The sequence below is a fragment of the Rhamphochromis longiceps genome, linkage group LG4 (assembly GCF_057381845.1).
Source record: "Rhamphochromis longiceps isolate RC_006_pf linkage group LG4, R_longiceps_female_GT1.1, whole genome shotgun sequence".
NCBI classification, from domain to species: domain Eukaryota; kingdom Metazoa; phylum Chordata; class Actinopteri; order Cichliformes; family Cichlidae; genus Rhamphochromis; species Rhamphochromis longiceps.
In genome coordinates this window covers 33,452,387-33,477,237 of record NC_140560.1, presented here as the reverse complement: position 1 = coordinate 33,477,237, position 24,851 = coordinate 33,452,387, and the positions used below count along the sequence as shown (strand labels likewise).

Sequence of the window (24,851 nt, the reverse complement as noted above, 5' to 3'; positions counted from 1 at the left end):
TTCTATTACACCGGTTTCAAAAAAGTTGGGATGGCATGTAAAATGTAAATAAAAGCATTATGATGCAATTATTGTCAACGTCAAACCAAAAGGATGCTGCTGGAGGAACATTTAGCAACTAATTAGGTTAATTAGCAACAGATGAGAAACATGACTGGGCATAAAAAGAGCATCTAAGAGAGCTAGAGTGTCTCAAAAGTAAAGATGGACAGAAGCTCACCAGTTTGTAAAAAACCTGGATCTACAATTGTAGAACAACCTCAGAATGATATTTCTCAATGTAAGATTGTGAAGACTTTGACAATGCCATCACCTACAGTATACAATATCATCAAAAGATTCAGTGTGCAAAGGGATGCCCGTGACTTTCGGAGCCTCAAGTGGCACTGCATTCAAAACAGGTATGATCCTGTCGTGGAAATCCCTGTCTGCTAACACAAGTTACTGAGTGATTCACAACTGGAGGTTAAAGCTCCATCATGTACTGAAGATCACCCCCGTCTTCACTGGAAGCTTATTTGAGATGGACTGAGGAAACTGGAAAACTCTTCTGTGGTCAGACAAATCAAAATTTTCAATTCTTAGTGGAAAACACAGACATTGCGTCTTCCAGACAGAAGGGCAGAGGGACCATGTGGCTTGTTTTCGGTGCTCAATTCAAAAACCTGCATCTCTGATGTATGATGGTGCATTAATGCCTATGGAACTGGCAGCCTGCACATCTGAAAAGACACAGTGTTATCAATGTTAACAAGGGAGTTCTTCATCCCCACTGTCGTCAAGTGTGTGCTCTTTCACGTTTTAACATAAAACACCTTGAGATGACTATAGCAAAATTAAAACTAATCAATTTACAGTAAGTTTAAGCCTCAACGCACCTTGACGTGACTGTTGTTGTGATCTGGTGCAATATAAATAAAATAAAAACTGATTAAGATTAGACAGTGGATGGATGGCTGTGCATTTACACACCACTTGGTGAAATGAAGAAATTAAATTATGAGCAACAATATACAGCTAAAACTGTGTATTTTATAGAGAACTAAATAGAGCGAGTTTTATTTCCTATCCCTTAAACAGGAGCCTTTGAATAATGCCGGATCCTTCACTCAATATGGTGCGCCCTTAATTGCACAGGGCCTTGCTGTCAATTATCTCCTGGGGAAACCGTGATTAGTTTGTTGTCGAAAACTGACCAGTGGGTCAGTCATTTTGGAAACGTATGTCATGTTTCAAACTAAAACACTTTTTACTGTAATTACAGAGTAATTCAGATAATTGTGAGCTCTCTTCCAGTGAGTCTCTAAAAGATAAATATACTGAAACCACAAACACTTTAAGAGAGTGCGCCTGGTTTCTGGCTTTTTTTTCTTTTCTTTCATAGATTAAAAATTGTGTACCAAAAGTCAAACTGAAAGAAAAATCTAAATTAAAGATATTACTTATGTGTTTTACCTTTATTGAACTCAGCTCTTCAGGTTGTGGGCCATGTTGCAAGCCCGTGTGGAGACACTACGTGTGAAATTTTCTTTGCAAACAGATTTGGCTGAGGAGCGTGGAGTTATGCCTGCAGTGCATGCATAACCTTTATCTTGTTATTTTCCTAATGTTTCCAAGATCAGAAATGGGAGCCTGTTGTGCTGAGCTCTTAGTCATCTAGCTCCAGCAGGAATTGGTGGAATGCATCGGGATCCTTGGCCTTGCCAGCACATCAGCGTGGACTGGATGTCACTGTCAGTCGTGGAGATCTTTTTCAACAGAACCTGGAAGAACATTAGGAATCAATCAATCAGTAAGGTGAATGAAGACAACAGGGGACTCAAAAATCCCACAAACATCAGATTGAGATATAATTAGATGCATTAAGTCTGACTCTCTTAAGTGTTTGCTCATGAGCCTTTCATTCAAAGGAAACAGGCCTTCTTTAGCATGCTGCCTTTAATTCCGATCTCATTCTGTCAAAATAAAAACAGGTCAGTGCCCAAACTCCAGTTTCTCACAGTGTCTGAGTCTCCAGGGACTCTGACCAAAGAACGTGTGCAAACTTGTGTCTGATATTACAGATTTGCTCCAAAAACCACCAGTATTGAACATGTCCTGGCCAAAAACCTTATCTTGTACAAGTGGTGTGGTCGGAAAATAAATCACTGGCAAAACAATGTTCGTGGTGAGAGGTCAGCTCACTTTTCCACTGAGCTGTTTTGTCCTTGCAAAGCAGCGGCCCTATTTCTCAAGCAAGGTACCTCGTCAGACAGGGGAAGGACTATTGATCATTTGATGTATGTTGTTCTGTGAAATGTCAGCGTCAGTCTTTGTGCACTGAGTGGCACCTCCCTAGCAAAGTGCTCCTTATGTGTCCATCTGTCTCCCAGCCTTCCATCAATCACTGCATTAGGCAAAGACATATTTCACTCCGAACAAGATCAGAAACAAGAAATGCTTCCAAACCCTTTCAAGTTTTCTGTCCCTCTGCTTGAAGACAGAAACACACTTCCCCTGTCTTGTTTGCTCTCAGTCACATAATGAAAGTCGGTCAGTCTATACATTAATCTTAGGAAAAGAAGAGGAACAGGGTTAAATTAGTATCATGAACTATAACATTGTAACTGTATCTTGACTAAACCCCAATATCTTATTTTGTTAATTTTTTCCTCTTAAAGAAAACCGGTCATGGTTTTCTTCACTATTACTTGAGGCGCTCAGTTTCTGACACTTCTCTTCTTCTTCTTTTTTTAGGCGTCACCACAATGAATCATCTGCTTCCATCTCACCCTAATCCTGCCATTCTCCTTTGTCACATCAACCCTCTGCATTTCCTTCTTCATCACATCCACAAGCCTCTTCCTCTTTTTCGCCTGCCTGGCATCTCTCTATTCAGCATCCTTTGTCCACTATCTCTTCTGTGCACATGTCCAAACCATCTCAGCCTTCCCTCTCTAACTTTGTCTCCAAAGCGCTCGACATAATCTTTCCCTCTGACATAGTCATTTCTAATCCTGTCCTTTCTGGTCACTTCCAGTGAAATCTTAGCATGTTCAACTCTGCAACCTACATCTCTGCCTCCTGTCTTTTTGTCTCACTAACATCTTGTAAACCTTCCCTTTCACTCTTGCTGCTATACTTCTGTCACAAATCACCCCCCTGATACTCGTCTTCACCCACTGCACCCTGCCAGCGCTCTCTTCTTTGCCTCTTCTGTGTATAAACTAAATGAGAGTGGATATTTTCAATATGGCCATCGTAGGCACATGGCCTTTGCTATGGGGAGAGAAGCCCCCAAATCACCCACTTTTCAAATCTTCTGTTTGCGAGAGACAGCCACTCAGGAGTAAGATGGCTTATAAGAAAGTTGCCTTTATGGGGGAGGAGCTTGAGGAGTGAGTCATGCAAAGCTACTCTAGTACAGCCAAAATACAGTTGTGGAGTTAGAAATGAGCAAATAGGTGCCCTGTCGAAGTGATCAATTTATTTAAGCCCAGCTAATCTGTTCAAGTGCAGGCTTTTCAGGCCGCAAACACAATGCTGTTCAAGTTTCTCTGTTCAGTACAATCACAAAGCTGGAGGAGATGGAGATATTTTACCCCATCTGGAATCTTTCTTTCAACAGCAAAAAAGCATCATAGCTTTTTGAGAAGCTGTGTCGGGCAGTTTGTAGCAGGAAAAATGATGCACGTTAGTTACACTTTTATGCATTATAAAAGGAAATCATAGCACTCAAAGAATCCCAAGCAGAAATCTAAAGTAGAAATCAGTAAAGGAAAAGATGCTGCTGCCCCCTCAGAACCAGTCAACAGCTAAACTGGGGGAAAAAATGAACCAGCTGTGTCGTTGTTGTGACATATTTGCACTGTAGAGGTTCATGACTATCTCAGATTTGTGTTATCGGATTATCTAATCATTATATCAGTATGTGGTTAATTAGTAAATGTGTAGGAAAGTGTAATTTCTGGGGTTTTTTTTGCTACCTACATCCAAAATGTGAATTAGCATTAGAATTTATTTAGCGTACCCAAAGAATGAACACTGATGCTGTTGACTTTAGTACTCTGGATTGAGCCCTTAATAAATTAGACCTTTGAGCCTTTGCATGTAATTTGTATATTCCAGTTAAAGTTAGTTAGGCCCTCATCCTGACTAACCCTGCCTTTACTACCCATTCCCCTCTTAGTCCTGTCACTTTGATGTCTGCGATGAGGTCCCGACACCAGGTCTTTTGTGGCGGTGCGCTTTTTCATTTTCATTTTGTGTTCAGGTCCATTATTGATGTTGGTTGCTGGCTTTTTAAGGATCTCTTCTTGCTTGGGACGTTGCTCTGTCTGCCTTGTTTTGCCATCAGACGGAGAGGATTTGTCGCAGGGACTGGCTCAGAAAGTTTGGACTTTGACCGTGGCAGTTTTTATAGTTCTCCATGTCTCTGCTGTGAGTTGAACAAACATAGCTTAGTGTGTATTGGATGATCTCCCTGGAGCTCAAGGCTTTTCTCATCTGGGTAAACCCAGTATTACAGCAAAACGTGTAATAGCTACGCCGGTCCAGTGTGTCTATTTCACGCTTTGATTCTAAAAAGCGTGAAAAAGATTTGCATGCAGAAGTTGCAGGAAGTTGCAGTAACAGCAAAGGGAGATATTTCGCTATGTCCTCGTGCTGGTAATAAAACTTTTGTATACATGTCCACTTCATGTTTTGGAGAGGCAAAGCATGAAATACACACAGTGGACTTGTGTGTCTATTACAAGTTTTGGTGTGATATCGGGTTGTCTGGTTAAATGTTCCCCAGGCCTTGCTGATATCTCAATAACCATCAACATTAATATCGAGCCTCTCTCGAGGCATTGCCAGAATGGCTGCCGAGTGGCAAGATGTGCTTCTAGAAGGACTTTATACTAAGCTCAGTAGACATCTGGATACATTATACCAACACCTGCTTTTTTTCTATAGTCTGCAGTTTCCTGTTAATATTGTAGCCTTTCTGGGGGGCATTTGGGAATTTGCAGTGGCAAAGATTGTGGATGGATGTGGATATTTACAGTTCACTTGTCCAGGTTGAGTTATATTTACTTTCATGTTAGATTAGAGAGGCTGTGACACCTTGAGTGCAGTGGGTTGCTGGATTGATCTCAATCCCAGTGTCAGCATGGACTCGTGTGATCAAAGGGATGGTGCTCTTATCATTAAAAGAGCTGGGAAGTAATGCCATGCCATGCCATGATCTCTGTCAACAGTGACTCACTGCTCTTCAAAAGTCAAAAAGTAATGAGAAGTTATCCCATTTGAATTTCACTAATTATCTTCATTAATTTGAAAAGATAATTAGATGCATGTTACTGCCAAAAACCGTGTTACTACCAGCATTGAATTTCACTTGTTTTAATTAAAAATAAACAATTGAAACTTTTAAAGTTAAGTAGATATCGCTTTTAAAAAATGACCAGATTAATATGAAAATTTGATTTTACTTGCAAATATGTTTTTTTCCATGCAAGAAAGCTGATTGTGCACGCACTGTTTTGTTAGATTTATGCTGATAATGCAAGCAAGATTGTTTTATCAGTGCAGGAAACTCAGTTAATGCAGATTCCATTTATCTTTCCATCTCACCGCAACCTATTACAGAAATTAATCCAAAATTGGCAAATCAAAAAGCAACACAAGCCCTCCTCCAACAACCCCACCCTTACTCTCGCCCATTAAGATAGCAAATCTGTCTGAGTGACTTAAAACCTGGGATATCTCAATCTGAGAAATGGCTGTCTGGCACAAAACTGTACGCCTCAAATGCCAGTGAAAGCATCAAGAGGGAAAGGCAAAAAAGAAATGGAGGAGACAGACAGAAAGAACGGTTGTATAGCAAGAGACAGTGGAATAGGGAGACGGCGAGAGAGGGATAAGAGAGATGCTGACATTAAATTGGAGGCGAGACAGATAAAGAGGGAGGGGAAAAAATTGGAGCAGAGAAGGGCAGGGAAAAAAAACAGGAAGCTGGCGGCGAGGGTGACACAGCAACAATGGTAATCAAGGTTTTGGGCGATGCAATTTACTACAAGCAAAATATTTACAGAAGATGGTTATTCGCCGATGAATATGCCTTTAGAAACATGGTGATGGAGCATTCAACTGAGATAGCAGCATGCCCAGAAATGCGCCCTACTACTTTACTGTACAGAGCAACACTAAGCCTCCCACAGACGCTCCATTGACTGCTGTTCTGCCTGGGATCAATACACACAGGGAACGAATACGCCACAACACAGACCAGTCGACCAGTAAGGTCACTGTCCGACTGGGCAGAGGAGACAGGACGCAGCGCAAGGTCACAGCGTAATCACTCCACGGAGAAAAAAAAGCAATCAGTCTTGCCAAATCACGTTAACGGGAAGGAGATGGGAGCTGGATGAGATGAAGCAAGCCAATCAGATCATGAGCTAAATCTGTCCAGGAAAAAAGGGCCAGTCGCACCAGACACCGGTTAGTAGCTTTAATGGATGTAAACCCAAATTCAGGGCTGTATCAGTACGAAAGAGACTGCAAGTTCAAAGCTACACAGGTGTCCTTCACCAAGATGCCAAACCCCTGGCTGCCCCCTCCCGTTAATCACTTAGGATAAATTACTCATTTTTAAAGGCTCATTGCAGCCTTTACATCCTCATTGCGACTTACAGGTGATAAAGCAGATGAGGCATTTATATTTGCATCCCCTTTTAATGAAGGGATTTCTTACATTTGCACAGTAAGGACAGATTTGGGGGCTCCTCTCAGGTGCATAAAATATCCAAACTATAAAGAGAAACCACATCCAAAGTCTGAGTAAAAGCACCAAAAAAACAAACCAACCCAGCACTACTCCCATTTCATATGGCTGGGGCATAGTGTAATAAATATTTATCTAATATTGAATGCACTCTCTCTATATTTTTCTCTTTTTCTTTTTTTTTTGGGGGGGGGGGGGATTGGATTTCTTATTTTTTAGCGCAGCACCTCCCTCACACAAGAATTACAGTGGTTTTTCCTCCCTCGCTCAGAAATTCCACCGACAGCTGCTACAAACAAATCAGAAATCCTTGAGTGTGGCGAATGTGAATTTGATAAAAACCCAGGGGGCAGGTTTTTCAGTAACAAGGATCATGTTGGAGAGCGGGAGTGAAAGCTGAAATCTGTATGTGGAATCTGCCTCTGAAGGAAGAATCACACACCTCAGCCGGGTTCGGGAATTACAGTGATAAGACATGTGAGTCGCTGCTGTCTGCTGAATAAGAAGCAGAAGACATTCAGATGCTTACCACAAACCTGTGATCTTTTGCAACCCAATATGGTCATTTAGCATAATAATATATTTGTCTGTGTGCTGAATGAAATACATCACATGTGGGTCTTCTACAATTTTCGTTTTTCCAGTTCAAAGGCACCTGGATCGATATCATCAGCAGTGGAAACAGCAGTTGTAGTATTACCTTGAGTTTTTGGTTGTTTTTTTTTCTGGAATTTAATTTCTCAGTTCACCCCACAGTCTGAGGCGGTGTAAGATCATAAAACCCTCTTTTCCTCCTATTCAGCTCCTTTCTCTCTTAAGGTTGGTCTAAACAGAATTACTGTTTATTGCTAAAATGTCAAACTATTTTCATGGAGGTAAAACTGAACACCTTCATAATTGCAAAACTGAGACCAGTCAGAGCCTTTTTATGTCAGAACATAATGCTTCTGTAGACAAAGGAGACTAATCCATTGGTTATACCTAATAGGATGTTTCAGGCGGATCTCATTGAACGTGCTTTCAAGTCTTTCTATCTGCTGCCACGCGCCTTCTTTTGTTTTCATCTGTACCTGGAAGTCATCTCTAATTGAACCTCTCGTTTTTGCCTGAAAGGTTTTGTTTTTGTTTTGAAAGTCTGCTAATTCGGTTAAGTGTTTAAGTGAATTTCACACTTCTGATGTTTTGGCAGTTTTCACATTAACTTTTTTTTCTCTCATTTCAAGTCAGCCGTACTCCGTAGACTGGCATCTTGGCCCCGTGACCCTATCCTCTCTATTCTGGACTTTGATGCTATCAGCTGCGCTCTACCCTGCTGGGCTGTATCATGTTTTATACCACCTCAAATCGATGTACTCTTGTATCCTCAGATCATTCCCTATTCGTCAGGAGTATGCCTGATGCACTGAGGTCATGACCTCTCTCCAGTGCCGGCATATCCTCCTTTCTGTTTTGCATCACTTCCTTTTGAGGCCACAGCGATGTCTGCCTGAGACAATGCTATCATCGCTCCTCTTTGCTCACTCGGCTGTGACGGATTGATGCACAAGGGTAAACAGATAGGGCTACTACAACACATCTTTTTGGTTACTCCAGTGGAGCGGTTTCACGGGGACAGACTTGGCGCTGTATGAGGCCGAGATTGAGCATGGGGATATTAATGTCTATTGACTAGAGGTAATAGCTTTGCTCAGCCTCAGCCTCGAGGTTGTTCCAATTTAGCCAGTCCTATAATAGCTCCTGGACACCCTCTCAGCAAATAAATAACATGAGGTGGGTGAGTGTTAATATCAGCTAAAGACCATATATCTCAATAAACATTCAACCAAACACCCCTTCGCTTTCAAAAAGGCAGTGTCTCCTTTCATCCCCACTTATTTCTATCCTCCATTCACACAAATCAGGGTTTCTGTTGAGGTTTTCACAGCTTTCTGCCACTCTGGGCCTGTTGGAGCTGCAAGTGTTTAAATTATCTATAACATGGGACAGGAAATAGAGAGCAAGTGGCCAGCCAGGAACCGTGGGATACTGGTACTGTTCTTCCTGTCTCTTGCACAGCCCGTGGAGCTGCAGAGCGGGACCTATTTACAGACAGGGAGTGTAATCACACACACACACACACACACACACACACACACACACACACACACACACACACACACACACACACACACACACACACACACACAGACAGACAGACAACGGGCCGCCTTCACTTCATTTTTCACCTAGCACCATGTAAGAGTGGTGAGTCAGTGTGTCTCAGCGGCTGTTTTTTTCTCTCCTTTTTTTGACCATTTGCATAAATATGGTTCTCTGTGGTGGGAAGGAAACTGTGTCTTTGATGGTGGTGAGGGGGAGTGGGGTAGGCTGGTTGGGGTGTGGGTGTGGGTGGAAGGGGGATTACGCACGTCTTACGCACGTCAACCTGTCTTGTGTGTTTTCTGCGTGCTCGCGCGCGCACCCCTCTGTCTGTTCGCCTCATACCTCATGTCGTTCTCGTGGAAAAAAAAAAGTTTAATCACTGTCGTCTGTGAGGATAGCTGCCATTAATACACTTGTGACACTGGTATCTGTCATATGGGCTAGACCAGCCTCCGTTACCTTATAGACTGCCTCCACACAGCATGCATCCCACTATAGGCTCGAATATGCAATGGCAGAATGCAATACAGAAGAGCCAGAGTGATGCACAAATAATCTACATTAAATATTCATGGAAAACAGACACATGCTGCGAGATTTAGGGCACATTCAGCAGAGCACGGTGCGGGATGCAGGATCAAAGGAGATATGACGCGAATAAAGCATACATCGCGGATATCACAGACCCGCATGCATGCTGCCTGAAAGGGGGCAACAAAAGGGAAGGTCTCCCTACCTTGGTGTTGCAGAAAGCAGTGTCCTCCTATCTGACCAATTTCCGAATTACGAGATTCTCCGCTGTTCTAGTCAGATGCGACGCCTGTAAAGGGGCATTCCGCCCTCTTTCGCTCTGTCCACCCCTCCTCTCTCTCGCTCTCTCTCTCTCACTCTCTTTTCCTCTCCAAGACGGCACCGAGCAGTAAGCCGCGCAACCGGGATGGCAGACTAAGAGAGAGAAATGAACAATATGATATATCTCCCCTCCCCTCTTTTCCCTCCCGTTTCCTGTGTTCTTCTCTTATATTTTCCCCCTCCTTGTGTTTTTTCCTCCTCTCTATTTCACTATCCCCTCCCTCTCACTCTCTCTCTCTTTCTCTCTGCTGCTTGCTCGCTCCCTCTCCTTTTTTTCCTCACTGTGCTCTGAATACTAATACTCTGTCTCTTCTCTCTCTCTGCCTGTACAGACCAGCCAGTGCTAAAGACATACTGATGTATGTGGGGCGTGTAGAGGAAAAGAGAGAGAGAAGTGGCCTGTGGGTACCGGAGTGTGTGTGTGTATTGGTGGGAAGCAGGGATGGAGGGGGTCTATAAATGGTGTGGAGGGTACTGGCCTCTCTGAGCCTGCAGGGTACATGGAAGCACCCAGGATCTTGTTTGGACTTATTAGAGCTATGATTAGATAATGATACTCCCGCAGATGCCCCTGGAGAGGTGATGTAGTGCTGGTGGTGAGTGGGTTGGGGGCCACATAAAATGTTGCCGTTTTTTTATGGCAACATCAGTGGGATGAGAGGAAGAAACGGTGGGAGTAGAGGTGGGGATAGGGTAGTGTGAAGAGGAGGTGTTGCTAGGATGTCAGGTGGTGGAGAGCAGAGATGGGATAGAGGGTCAATGTTGTTCGGCTCTGAGCCAAAAAAAGGGACCTGGCTGGTGTGTGTGTGTTATGTGTGTGCAGCATGAGAAGAGCAGTTGAAGTATACAGAGGACATGATCTAGTTAGAATGAGACATAGGCTTATTGGAGTCATGATTAGATTATGATATTCCTGCAGGCCTCGTATATGCACATAAAAATATTTCTCTGTTTTATGATAACATCACGAGCAGGATAATGAGGACTCACCACGGTCAGCCGGGAACAGGTTTAGGCATTGTACGAGAGGGGTTGCTTTTAAAGTGGTGTCTCCCAGGGTGCCTTCAGGGGCCCTTGACATATTCCCAGAGTGGTCGACCCAACAAAATGAGAAAAGCTGTAATTCAGTTATAATTGAATTTGCACATCAAGCAGCGAGAGGACGTAATAGGGAAGTAGTTTTGATAACCAGATGTCACATTCTGTATCGTATCGCTTCCATCAACAAAAATCAAATCTATCTGAAAAACAATAATTGGAAAGTAGTGTGTAAACCCCTAGATTAGGGTTTCTTCTCTTCTTCCTGTTGAGATGGTGCTAACTTTAACAGTTATGTAAGGCAAGTCAACCCTCTGCCCCTCAAGATGTTCACAGCATATGGGCCTGCTGCCGTGTTAAATGAACATGGCGAACAGCGCGCACTTTTGTACTTGTTCTCCATGTGTGTTTTTCAGACCATATCGCCAGTCATTACTGTCTCCGCACTGTGCATGGTATCTGTTGGTTTTTTCTGTATTCTTCCAGTCACTGCGGATGTTTCTCATTAAAATCTTGCCTATAGTTTAACTTCACAGCATAATTAGTAACCGCTAATATTTATAGTTAGCAGGAAGCCTGCGCATTAATCTTTTTCAGTCCAAAAAGAAAGGCCTCCTACTGTGAGTTCTGTTGTCGGGACAGAAGCAAGCATCTTCATATTTAAAGACGGCACACTGATGAATTAATCATTCTCCCAGAGTGTGCCCAAACAACACCTAATGGGCCACACAGCACAAGCGAACATCTAGGCCTTGTTAGAAACTTGGGTATGGAAATTCTACATGCATTTGGCTCAAAAACTATTCTAAATGCAAGCTCTTAAAAAAATAAAAATAGCACAGATCAAACTGTTATTTATTCATAAAAATGCTAATCACGGACTTCAGATGGGTCTAAGAGGGAGATAGAAGGGGAAGGGGTGGCAGTGATGGTGGGGGTGTTATTTGAATTAGGCTGGCTTAAGTGAATCCAAATTTGATCTTGGGCTTTTTATTTTGCTAATGGGGAGCAAAGATCAAGACATAGATTTGGAAAAAAACATTTGGAATCCACGTCTATAAAAAAAAAATCACATTAATTCAGGACTAATGCTCCTGCAGAACGTTTAGTGATCACAATGGCAAAACAATAAAATCCCATAACTCAACATGATCTTACAACTTATCCAAACGGACAAAGTGATATTATTTCACAGACCACATTTATTCCCAGCACAATTTTTAATAACTTGTCACGCTGACAAAAATAATAAAACCCTGACAGCATTTATGTATTCCGAGAAGATTAAGCAGGAATGTTCTCAGAGTTAGGCGGGAAATAATATTAAAAAGAGTATTTGCCACACATAGTTTAACAAATTAACACCTTATAATTATATTACACTGTGTTCATCATCCTTCTGGAAGCAGTGATGAAAAAAGATGGACAGATGATGGAAAAATAGCTGTGTTTGGAACCCTGCAGCGGGCGATGATTGACTGATAAATGAGAGTAAACAGTGACCTCTGTTAACTGTCAAAGCAGAGCACAGAGAGAGGCTGAGACGCACAACAGAAGAGGACAGGAACACATAGAGGGGGAAACAGGACAAAAACAGAGGAGAGGCGAGAGAGAGTGAAAGTTAAACAACAAATGGATTGAGAGCTCAGCTGGAGGCAGCTGCCACTGTCAGACCAGAAATCTTGTTCCCCCTAAAACGAGTGCTGGCATTATAATATCGCTCTTATGTGGAACAAATTATCCACTCCTCCATGTGCACACAAAACACTCTAAGGCACTCGATTCACACATGCACACTCCAAGGCACTTAGCGTGCATGTATGTAATAGCACGTGCACACGTACTAAAGAAAGTAGACCGAGAAAAGGCTGGAGGGGAGAAGAGCCATGAAGAGATTAAGAGTGACTAAAACCGTTGGTGTCAACTCAATGGTGCGAAATGTGTCTGAGTCCAAATTCAAATATGTTTTAAGACTAACGTAAATAACAAAGCTGCAAAAAGTGTTAGAGTTTGATTTCCAAACCTAAAAGAAAATAAGGGTAAATGGATTGTTGAGGAATAGTGTGGACGAATAGTTTATGACGCTGGCTATGTACAAAATACTTCTCAAGTCTTTAGTCTGCAGAAATTTTGTTGATACAAGCAGGTTTGGCAGTTTCCTGTGATAAATGATATTAGATGTTTTGCTGTATCTTAACTGGTAGTGAGGGATGTTACAGTCTATGGAGCTCATGCCGTTATTAATTAAGGATCTCACGCAGCTCCTGAAGTGCAATCGTGGGATTGCAGGTTCAATTTTTAGGCCTTAGGGTTTAGTATACAAGAGTATACTAAACTTCTCACTTGTCTTAGAAATATAAGCAACAGTAAACAATTCTTGTGCTTCTTCCTCAGACTAGGGAATGCCCATTTCAGACATATATCTTGTAGCTTCAGCAACAGTAACACTAAGCGCCTTTGGTTTCAGATTTCATCCTGAAGACAGTGTTTCACTCTGTGCTTGGTGGCATTTTAGGACCAATAAATAAAAGGCGAGTCTGTAAACGTAAGCTTTCTTCCTTCTGGACAAAAAAGCCCAACATCTGATGTTTGTTTTCGCCATGAAAGAGTACAGATTACATCGATTCCGGGAAAACTGTCTCCGGGGTATTAAGATAAGATAAGATAGGACTTTATTAATCCCTCGGGTGGGTTCCTCTGGGAAATTCGTATTTAGGGTGTTTATCCGGTCCTTTTCCAGTCATTAGTGATGAAAACATGAGATCAAGGTGTGCATGCTAATTTTTGCCCCCTTCAGATTTTTTGCCACTGTTGGTAACTTCTGCTGTGATGAGTAAAAAGAGCCCTGTTTGAAAGATTTATTAACCTTGTAAGGCTTGTATTCCTAATTCCTTACAATAACCCTAAGCCATTAAAAAAAAACAATATAGGGCAGGGTAAAATAATTTGTTTGGAATGTGGGTTATGAATCTGATTAAATAGGACTTAAATTTAAAAAAAAAAAATATTAATATTTTTATTTAATATGATGTAATTTGTGGGTGAGGTTAGTTTGTAGCTTTGCTTTTAGATTAATAATCTTCTTTTTACTAATAGAAGACTTTGCCTTACAAGAAATTTCTAATTCCCAAAGCGGAATACTCGCAAGTAGTTTCTGCTATGAATCATCACTTGGAGTTGCCTCTAACTTTCGAGAGGTGTAGTTCGCAGAGACTAAAATTGGTATCTTTCAGTTGTCAAAATAAAGTGAGTCAAACTATGGGCTGACATTTCTCTGGGCTCGGTTACAAAGAAAATCTATGATTTAGCTACATGGACTACAAGTAAATCTGAGAAATAAAGATACTCTTCAGCTTTTCAAATAAAGGGGTTTTTTTGCTGATAAAGACTGAGACTTGATGACGTAACTCCCCAAATCTAAGGTTCCTTAAATCACCTCAAACTCACATGCATCACGTGTGTTGAGTAACTTCAACCAAAGACTTTAATTTATTACCTCTGTTACCTCACTTGTGTAAATCAGTGGAGACAGGCTCTGTCCTCTCAGGATTTGTAGATATGGTCACACCCTTCCTTCTGCTCTTCTCCTTCTAGTCTTCTCTGTATCTGCTTTTTCAATCCTTCACTCCCAGTTGTGCCGTTAGAGGGCAAAAAACTCTCGCTGACATGAATAGTCAGCAGATTCTGTGCAGAGATCCATGATTACCCATTGGGATAACTGCAGCCAAGATTAATTCCGGCCTTGAAAAGCCAAGAGATTTTTATAATCTGAGCACTGACTGGTGTGACTCATTCGGAGCGGTTAACACTCCGACACAAACCTCAGGGTCTATCCAATTTAGAAACCCATTGGCTTTTCTTCTGATTTGTCTCTGGAAGTAATGGCCAGTTGAAGCCACAATATCTAGATAGTGGATAATGGTATTCAAGACTTCCTAACAGTGCACTTTCAAAAGCTCGTCAGATGATGGCCGATGGTTTTCAGACTGCTCAAAGGTGATTGGTCAGTATTTCTTGTAGATTAAAACAGGAAATCAGAAAAATCTGATTTCTGATTTTTCCTCTAGAATGTGCAAATTTATATGGAGGAGTATGTTTATAGGGATTAGCCTCCCCTTCTATACCTTGACACATACTAGAAGCCTCCTGTTGAAGAATTTGGCAAGTGAGCCAATAAATCCTCTTTTCTGACTTTAATCTCTTGGATTTTTATCACCATTTGTCATCTTCAGAAGCCGCTAATATTCACCACCATTATCATTAAATAACTTGTTGAGAATTAGCTGACTGAGGCTATCATTCCCCTCAACTAACATTTCTGTGGTATTATTTTCCACCTTTATATCAGAGGTGTTTCCAAAGCTCTGGCCACAAGAACGAGTGGGGTTGTCCCTCTTAGCATTGTAAGACAGAGGAGAAAGGCACAGTCATCACTATAAAAGTAGTGATTTTGTGTGTCTGCTCTGTCTTGTCACGCCGAAGGGGACAGATATAAAAAGTTGCCCATTGCTCACCAAGTTTTACTTTCTCAGGAGAAGTGAACAATACATGACATGTAGAACTCAACTCCTGTGAAACAAACTCCTGTACCAAACCAGCAAGTAAGGGACAACTACAGTTAGCACAGTTTTAGTCATTTATGCAACTCTCATCATTTCAGTTCACTGGAGACATCAATAAAAAAAAAGTCAATAAAGTTGAGGAGACAAGTGGTCGTGCAGGCTGTAAATAAGCTTTCAAATTAGCTACCTCAATGTGCGATGAGTTTTGACGCTAATCTTTATAATCAGCTATCTGTAAATGAATTTCTAGAATCTGTTGCTGGAAGCTTCTGGTTTCTGTTTCTAATTAGCTTGACTTGACCAATCATACGGTCTCCAAGTGGAGAGCAAATGAGGAAGTGCTTTTGCTGAAATGCATTCTCCATCAACATTATAATTGCTTTTTAAAATTGATCTGCATTTGTAAACAATGACCAGCAGAGACTAATACGTCGCCTCAATTTGGTTACTTCCATTAGTAGACTTGTGTGCAGTACATTATGTATACCACATACTTGATTGTGTAGTGTGTTATCACAAATCAAACATGTGGACTTACCAAAAGTGAAGGTTGCAATTAGACCCATAAGAGATATCAATACTAATACTGATATTTAGTGGTTCAAAAAGTCAATATTCCTAAATATCAGAGGATTTTTTTTCTTTTCAGATACCAAAACAGAAAATGATTTCCCTAACATTTTTTATATTCAGTTATTTATGTTTACACTCTGTCCTACTCCTCAGCAGGTTGTTGTTTGAGGCATTCATGATGCACGTTAACAACAGGGAAACTGCAGAGTGCCCTCTAGTGGATAAACGATGGCTTATAGCTAATAGCTAATAGCTAATACTAGCCAATAATATCTGCCCGCTGATCGATCAGGTGGGCTTTACTTGAAAAGATTCACCATGATTGTCATGCTAGCTGCTGCCTTTTGTGAACATTTACAATTTGTTGAGACTTTGACTGCACAATGCTGAATTCATCAGCATTATTTGCTGCCGTAAGCAAGCTAGCATTGGCATTTTGGCATTGCCAAGATAGCGACCACTCAGCATTAATCACAGATTGTATTCAAAACAGACTGGATGTAGCCACCATGATATCATCTAATGGTTAGTGAAGATGTGTTGTAATATTTTTTACAACTCATGGTTTTTGCTGTCATCATCTTTGTGTTTTGAACTGACTTGACAAAGAAGGTGTGGATCCAATTCTGAAACAGAGAGACCCTGGATGCTCATTGGTGTATAACTTGCGTGACAAGTCCTTGTATTTATACATTTCTGACTCTAATAATCATCATAATGATTACAAAATTAACTTCTTTTTGTGGTCATTAAGACTTCAAAACAAACAACTGAGCACGTGAAGTCATCAGAAAAGTGTTTCCCGAGGTCACAAAGTGAGGAACCCAGGGCTTCCCCCCGATTTCCATTTAACTCTGTTTGTAACCAGAATAGTCGCCCCCTAGTGGCCAGAAATAATGCAGGCATTTCTGCAGTGGCTTCTCTTGTAGTTATAGTTGTAGGTTCCCAGATCCAGACCAGCTAATGGTCCAAAGTATAGGCACATTTCTCACAACAGACATTGTGACAGTTTGGTAGAAAAGAGCAGGCGGAATTAATGATGGTGCAATTCCATTAAGTGTCCCAGTATGCCATGACAGTGAACCAGGATGCACAGTGGGAATGCAGCTGTCATTAATTAACTGGCTTTTATTATAAGCCAAAAAGTCCAAAAGCCTAGATGGTAGTTAACTAAACTAAAGGTACACAGACACAAAATCTTTTTAAATATATGTTGGATCTGAATATGTGTAGTTACTCATTTTGATTCTGCCAGCAACGCCGGCTCCTGCCAGTCAGATTTTTATTCTACTAACATGGTTTACCAAATAAGTTCTCTAAGAAAAAATATATCTTTTTTTTCTTGCATTATGTATATCAGCAAAGTTTGTCTTTGGCAGAGAGGACTGTTAATGTTTTTTACATCACCGAGGGAGACCGGCATTCATATCCTTAATAAGGTTGCTTAGATTTAAGCAAAATAAAAGCTCCCTTTAATTGATGGCTTTTGTTAAATGCTGATTAAGTCAACACAATGCGTTTCACACTTCAAGACACTCTTTTACTGTTAAACCGAGACGATGATGTGTGAGGGCCTAAATGTAACCATAAAAAACTAAAAGCATGTTTTTATTGCTAGAAGCTTTTACTAATATATTGCAGGAGCATTTATTCGAGGCGAACAAATGAAAAAGGATTTCAGAGGAAAGTATAAAAACATTCTGCATCCGTATTTGGAATCCTACGTCACATATAAATTAGGCACATTATATAAGTTCTGGGGGACGTAGATGGTGTAGGATGTGCAATCTGCAATTTTCTCAGGTCCATATTTGGCCTGAACTGACTGCACTGACTTTCTGTAACATATGTCAACCCTGGCTCATGACTTTTGACCATATGTGAGCTTTGAGGCCTCTTTACTATGGAACAGTCACTCTCTCTACTTTTAACATTAGAGCTGGATTATGTGACCCTGAACCTTCACTTAGTTTTGCTGCAATAGCCTTAGACTGCTGGGGTTTTCTCCTTCAGGCATTTATGTCTATGTGTGTATACATCACTGCTGTATTTAACCATTAACAATTATTAAACTCTGTCTCCCTCTGCTTTCTTCTCTCTCCCTAATCCTCAACCGGTGGCAGTAGATGGCTACCTCTACCTGAGCCTGGCTCTTCCTTTTAAAAGGGAGTTTTGCCTTCCCTTTGTCGCCAAGAGCTTGCACTTGCTCTGAGGGGTTGTGTGACCTTACCATATAAAGTATCTTGAGGCAACTGTTATGAATTGGCGCTATATAAATAAAATTGAATTGAATATAACTGAATAGGTTTCAGAACTAGCTCAGGTATGTCAGCGATCTGGGCTGAAATGGCTCCTGCAGAGAAATAAATTATATGCAATCTGAACTTGCCCACTACATTTAAATAGCTACATGATTCAGAGCTGCTGCTAGAAGGAGCCGGAGCTTTTCCCTTCATTGTTCATAAAATAAACATGGGGTGACTTTTGGTGTGAATGCAGAATGCGCAGTAAATTGCATGTGAGAGGTCAAGTGAAAGAAGTTGACCTTGAAGAGCATAGTTCAGAAAGGCCTGCTGCAGAGTTGTTTCTATCCTGCAAGTCAGTGGAAGGCGTGATATTTTTTAGAATAAGATTGCAAATTCAGCCGTAACATTCAGCAATAAGGACTAGCTTCACTTAATTTATGAAACTGCCTTTTATTATGGAATTAAACACTATTTCTTGTGAGAGCTGATTTGCTGTACTTCAGCCTAATCCACTGGAATTAAATGTTTGATTATGAAATCTTTAAAAGTGAACTGTAAACATGAACTTTTGAATCAGTTTTCATTGCACGTTGTTGCTCACCTGTTATCGACGTGACGGTCTCCTGTACTGGCATTTCTCTCCTCATGCAATTATGCATCTTCTGTATGTGTTTGCACTTTCTTTCCAAAAGTCTTCTCTGATCATTCCCAACCTCATCATGATCACTTGTTACCATGACAACTCTCTCATAGGACCAATCGCCCACCTCTCTCTCTTTCTCTCTCTTTCTCTTTCACTAGCTGTCTTTCTTCTGCTGGTCTCCATTTTCTTTGTCGTGACTCCTACTCACCCATCAGCCACTGCCATCACCTACTTTAATTTTTTAACAGAGGATTCCACTTTCTTCGTTTACTTAATCTTTTTTTTACCCTCCTTAGTTTCTTTCCTTTGCTTTTTTTGTTCATGAGATACCTTCAGCTGTGGGAAAATCAGTCGCATTTCCTTTTGTTAGCATCACCAGCCAGCACAGTCACAGCATCTGGCAGAGTACCCCTCCAGCAAACTTGGCGAGGTCACTCCAGTGTCTCTGCGAGGTTCTTTGGGGGGTTTTCCAACCTCCCTGACCTTAGACTGGAGCAATTTGGACAGGCCCTGTATGCAGTATGTGTTAAGGTCAAGAACTTCAAAGTCTTCTGTGAACCCCAGTGGCGTTAGGCACAGTAGCTGAGGCTTTAAGTGCAGCCTTACACAAACAGGGACTTGAGGTCAGCGGTGAGGAAGCAGAGCATAAGACAGTTGGTATCCAACTGCTACTAAGGCACTGCTTTCCTTCTAGGACTCAAAATCTGCTGCCTGAATGTGTTTACACAGTGATTTTTGAACATTGTGTGTTTAGGGACAGTCTCGCATTGTTGGTTTTTGTGTCCAAGTTGGACTTTTACAAGAACAACATTTGGTGGAGCTGTTCTGACTTCCCATGTTCCCAAAACTATTGGAATGACGTCAAAAAAAGGGGATCAGAAGAGAGCTGAAAATCTCTAATTTTTAGTTATAATTTCCACATGCAATTGTTTTATACAATAAAAATATCTAATGCTGGAACACATGACTGCATGTGAAAGGGGCTGCTTATAGTGGTGAACCCACAGAGATTTATCACCAACTCTGCAGTTCCCTGACCTCTCTGGGGCTTAATATGGATTTTTTTTTCTGTCAGAAGATTTACTGATTTCTTTCATTGTCAGCCTTCATGTAGCAGCAATCTTATTTTCAGATCAATGTTTAAAGCAAAAAATCTCCCCAATAATCCTGAAATGACACATGAAGTTAATGACATTATGCATAGTGGAGCATTTTGTTTTTATATTTTCTAGAGAATAGCAAAAAGAGAGCGAATGTTGGATCAGTGCTGATGATAGTTGAGGTTGTAGGCATGGGAAACTATTTGCTAAGAAGTTTGTCTCATGGTAAGAGACTATGATTAGTAAAAATTAGTATAAATATAAATCTAACAAACCATTTTTGATGTGCGTTTCCACCTCTGGCTACATTGTGGCACATTTTGATGCTGCCAGTTAGGCAAACAATTTTCTGACATTGTGCAGCATGCAGCGTGAAAGCTTGTCAGTATATTGGATATGTAAGTGGACTCTCGTGATTTGATATTTTTACATAATATGATTTTTTTGTGTGTACATAGAATATTAATTAGTTCTATGGCACGCCCTTATCAGCATTTTAAAACCACATAAAACAGCAAGCTCTTGTTAACATTCTTTCCTTTCTTAATAATATTGATTATAAAGGAGCTGCTATGGTTACGACCTTTCATTTGCTCTTATGATGTTTAATGCTCATTTCAAACATAGGTAAAGTTTTTTTTCTACTCGTTGGTCCGAGTGACTTCAGTTGGAGAGGATTGCTGATGGTTCCATTGTGCTTGCAGTACTCCCCCCAGTGAAGAACACCATCCGTGGGCGGAGGCTGCTGCTTTTGTGTAGTTTGGCTGGCGGTGCACCTCTTGAGTTTTGTAAGATTGCGTATTGTGCCTCTGCAGCCAGGCTGAAGACACGCTTTTACAATTGTGTCAGGTTTTACTGCCATTTTAAAGATCAGTGCAGAAATTCAGAGATTCTACAGAGGGTGATTTTGCTAAAGTTTGAAAAGATGAGACTTTATGTTTAAAAAAAAAATCACTTTGCTTCTGCCTTTGACTTTTTCTCCTCATATAGCATTGCTGATGTGGAGGTTTTGTCCGAGTGACAATGGCGATCATTCAGGTGAATACTGCAGTGGGTACCTGTCCCCTAAGCGTCGTATAAATATATGGAGCTGTTGCAAAATCACTGTTGTTGTGCTAAGTGACCAGTGCGATGGGTATAATGGGGCCCTTATATGGTTATCTCATGCATGGATGGAGCTGTGGCTCTGAGCACAGCAGGCCCACCCTCCTGCTCAGTCTGTCTTGGAAATGTTTCCACTTTGGGAGTTCTTTTCAAGCAAGGCTGATCAGAAATTTTTCCGATTGTGAAGAATGGGATGATAAGGATAAAGACGATACAGCAATAATGAAAGGCCAACCTGTTTGTTTGTAAGAAGCTGCATTTTTGGCTAGGCTAATGAATGTTAAAAGACAAGGCTGTTCCATCTATGAAGGGTAAGGTTGATGAGTCAGAATCACAAGCTGGAAGTATTATATCACAGAAATGTTTGTCTTGTAATCAGATAATCAGAATAGTCTCTGCTAAGCTCCTCTTAATGATTCTACACACTCTTACAAACTGGTCTTGTATGTGAGCAGTAACAGTTGGCTAATGAGGCTACAGCAGATTATTTCTCAACGGACCTTTTTTTTGTTTTCCAATGGTGGAAACTTAATTCAGGTGGAAAGGGTACTGGAATGACTCCAGTGTGTACATTAAAGTAATCGTTGTGTTTTGAGACCAAGGTTTGTTTGGGTTTTTTTGTAACTTGTACAACATTAAACTGATTGGGCGGTGCTCACAAGCTCCAGGTTCTGGCTTTAAGGAAGCCAGGCGAATGGCTAGCAATCAGAAGAAAGCCAGCATTTAGATATGGGGACCTTTAAAAACTGCAGCTAGAACAGCTTGTTTGAGATCAAGGATGACCTCAATATGAATGTTTTTTTTTTTTTTTTACGTGTGCATCATACAGAGTTACTCTGAAATACTTAAGATGTTTAACTCGTCAGATTTCATATAAGTACTTGACTGCTAGCACAGACTGAGAGGAGCCCTGTGGAGTTGTAGCCCAAACATTTCTTTCTGGTAATTTTCAGCATTCAGCATTTTGATGTCACACATCAGACAGACCTCAGTCGCCATCGACTACCAGCTGCTTCTTACACACACATGCAAGTTTGTCTTTTGATGTAACTGCACTCACAAGGTTTGCTTTCGTTATCACTCGGAAACAGGTGCCCTGAAGGGAGGAAGTTCCATCGTATAACCTTAACTAACCAGTCAGCATACATTTAGCTAACAAATGCTAATGTTTAAAGGGTACAATCAAAATCCATGTCAGAGAAAAAAAAAAACTAGTATTTCATTTCAGTGTGACAGTGTTTGCTCAAACTAAAATCGAGGCTCCATTTATCATTTAGGCCCATCTCGGGAGCGCCCTCTGGGTGGATTTTTGGAGCCATATGATTGATAGGAAGCACAAATTTCTCTGATTTCACTCACTTGGAGCCATGTTTTCATCTAGCTGGTGGATGTAGCTTTAATCTTCACTCTCTTCTAAACTCTATTTTTGGTCTGTATTAACTCTGGTGGGAATTATCTCGCTCTCTCATTGCTTATTGCTGTACCTGTGGTGCTGGGCGGGTAATCAACAGTGCATTTTAAGAACTTTCTCAATGGAAACAGTCGCCTGCTATGAGAATTTTTTTAGTAAGCCTGAGGATCAGACGGCTAAACACTGAATTCCAGATTCAGGTGATAACTCTCTGCAGGCTCATCTCTACCAGAAAGCTGTTTTGCATTTCTTTGTCTGACTTTATCGTGTTTGCATTTACTTGAAAATCGCTTTAACTTAGAAAAGGGTTTCCTGTGCTCATGCCTCTTACCCTCCAACAAAACATGTACATATTTTGTCAGAATGAGTGTTTTTGTTTCACTAATGAATATTAGAGGGCAGCAAATGTCAGTTTGTATAGCGGGAGAAAAGGGTCTGACTCACTCGAGGCTATGCTGAGGGTCGCTGAAGTAGGTTTTAGTGATATTGTGAGATGTAGAATTTTCTTTCAGGCTGTGTTTCTCCCTTTTCTTTCTCGTCGTTTTGTTATTCTGTCTCTTCTTGTGCGCTGTCTCTATCTAGCGCTGGTAATGTCTCATCCAATCCCATCTCGTGGCGCTACAGGAACCACAAAGCCAGGAGACTAATCTAATCATTTAGGGCCTGTGCTTGAGTAGTAAATAATTTTCTTGGCATTTCAAAAGATTTTTGAGTAGGTACAAGTGTGTGTGTGTGTGTGTGTGTGTGTGTGTGTGTGTGTGTGTGTGTGTGTGTGTGTGTGTGTGTGTGTGTGTACAAGTATTTCACTTTGCTCTTTCCAGCGTTTTCTCTCCTGAAGACAGCAGCAGCAGCCTTAGACCATTTTTTCTTCTCCTACAGTGACACACTATGGTCTATATTTCATGTCACTCTGACTAAACTGCTCCGCTGTTGAGATGTCCACTTTAAAGCTTGATGCACTCCTTCTGTATGGATTTGGCTGCCATGCCAGCAAAGCACTTTGCCTTGAGAAAGGAATTAAACCCCTGAGGTTTTTCTAAGATAGATTAAATAGGGAGGGGAGCTGAGAACGCTGGGCTCATGGGAGGGGCACTACCCAAATATAGAGAACCTGCCAAATGCCAGTGGGGTGTGGGCGGAGAGGCTGGCCTTTCTGATGTGTGTGTCTGTACGTGTGGGTGGGTGCATGCATGCATTATGAGGATTTTGAGGATGTGTGTAAAACTATAGATGTCTGCTCCTGTATATGTGTGTGTGTCTCTGTGCACACATGTTATGCACATGCAGTGGAGGTAAAGAGCCAGGATACAGCACAGGGCAGGTTTTGACATTGAACAGATGACCTCTGTGAGTGTATAAAAGTAGCATGAAACGCATTGTTGTCAAGCTTCTGAATTTTTTCGATTTGTCGTTTAACTTACTCATCGGTGTCTGCTCAGATGTTTTCTAGTTCAGGGTGAGTGAATCAACAAAGGCAGGTAATGCGCAGAACGCCTTTTGAAGAAGCGTCAGAATGGGAATTGCAAAAATAAAAAAACAAAAATAAAAAAAGACGGAGAGCAGAGTCGAGCGAGAGAACGGGGGTTTTGTTTGCTACGTCTCACATGTTTGGTTACTCAAGCTAATGAGCAGCAATTAGACAGAAGCCAATTAACTCTGGCCATCAGACTGAGACAGAGGGAAATGATAAGAGGAGGAGTGAGGAAGTGAGAGAAGGGAAAAGAGTTTGAAAGGGGGGGGGGAGTAAATGACCTGGGAATCACAGCCGCTGTTATCTGCCAAGAACCTTCATGTGTGCGCTTGCATGCAAATGAGTATATGTGCTTGTTTGTGTGTGTACTGATGGGACTGTGTGCTTATGTGTGTTCCAGCAGAGGGAGCTGTGCATGCCCATGTCACTGTAAGTGCTCTACATGACCATCTGGCTCTCACTGTCAGACTGGATGCTAACCTACAGTTAACTCCCTCGCTGCCAGCATCCACATCGCATCCAGATGACAGAAAAAAGGCCCTTGAACAGATGCTACGTTTGTCCCACTGACGACAGACAGAGGTAAGGACATCTTTGGCCATTTGTTATCGTCCAAACGGAACTACTCAAAGATCTAGGCTGCAGAATCACAAATACAGATGACTGATGACACGCTGATGGAGACGCCGCGTGACTCTGACTCTTCTCTGGCAGCCTGCATGCTGACCAGATTGTGTATCTGCTTCAGGCTGTGGAGAGAAGAAAGCAAATGGTTAATTTCTCTTTCTGACTGCTGATGCAGTGTTCCAGCTGAACCCCTTGGAGAGCCTCTTGCTCTCTCTCTCTTACATACACACACAAACACACATCGTCAAATACACACTTCTAGTGTAGTGTAGTGCTTGGCATCCTTCTGAGTAGCCCGCTGCCCTCTCTTTAATTAGGCTAATTGAAATGCAAG

The 24,851-nt window shown here is 41.4% G+C and overlaps 1 protein-coding gene across 1 annotated transcript in view; it reads right to left on the bottom strand.

Annotated features, from left to right (window-relative positions):
• The window catches only part of syt3 (synaptotagmin III), a 41,826-nt gene extending 31,967 nt beyond the window's left edge, over window positions 1-9,859 (bottom strand). Inside the window, exons 1-2 of the mRNA XM_085405293.1 lie at window positions 9,627-9,859; window positions 1,456-1,763 (exon numbers count right to left, since the gene is read on the bottom strand). The gene's annotated coding sequence lies outside the window, so the exon portion shown is untranslated. The remainder of the gene's footprint in view (window positions 1-1,455; window positions 1,764-9,626) is intronic.
• Window positions 9,860-24,851: the final 14,992 nt, after the last annotated feature.